The sequence below is a fragment of the Arvicanthis niloticus genome, chromosome 13 (genome assembly GCF_011762505.2).
Source record: "Arvicanthis niloticus isolate mArvNil1 chromosome 13, mArvNil1.pat.X, whole genome shotgun sequence".
NCBI lineage: Eukaryota > Metazoa > Chordata > Mammalia > Rodentia > Muridae > Arvicanthis > Arvicanthis niloticus.
The window spans coordinates 2,707,658-2,708,283 of record NC_047670.1 but is presented as its reverse complement, the minus strand read 5'-3'; positions in this window follow the sequence as shown (position 1 = coordinate 2,708,283).

Here is a 626-nt window from a genome sequence, read left to right as displayed (position 1 = left end):
GGCCACGCCCCCAGTTCCTCTAGTGCCTCTTAGCCCCGCCCTTCACAACAGGCCCTCACCGCGGAGCCCGGCCTCTTTGCCGTGACCCCGCCCACTCTGAAGGAGCCGCCCTCAAAGGGGAGGAGAAGTCGACTCAGCAGCTTTTCGCCTACACTCTCGCCTAGAGACCTCGCACCGGAGAAGTCTGGCCTTCCTTCCTCAGATTCTGGGTGTCACCAGTCGAAGCCGCGGTCCCTGCGGTGTCCAGGAGGTGGTGCTACGATCGCGGGCGGCGTCCGTACACTGAAGAAAAAGTTCACATTCTTTTCACGTTACTTTCTTGTTCCAAAAAGAAAATTTCCTAAGCACAGCAGATGTACAAGAAATCATTCATTATACAATATGCACATATATATGCAAAATAAGGAACCTTTGAGAAAACTCGGACGAAGCCCTTTTACCTTCGTTCTTTGTCGAACTGCGCGTTTCTGCTAGGTGTGTTTTAGAAAAATCTATTCACATTTGCCAAGAGGCTATTCACATAGCTGTTTCCACATGTTCCTACTTATTTCGTAGATATCACAGGGAAAACAATTTTCAAATAAATGAAGTGTTCTCATTTATATGTAATTTTGTACCTTAGAAGC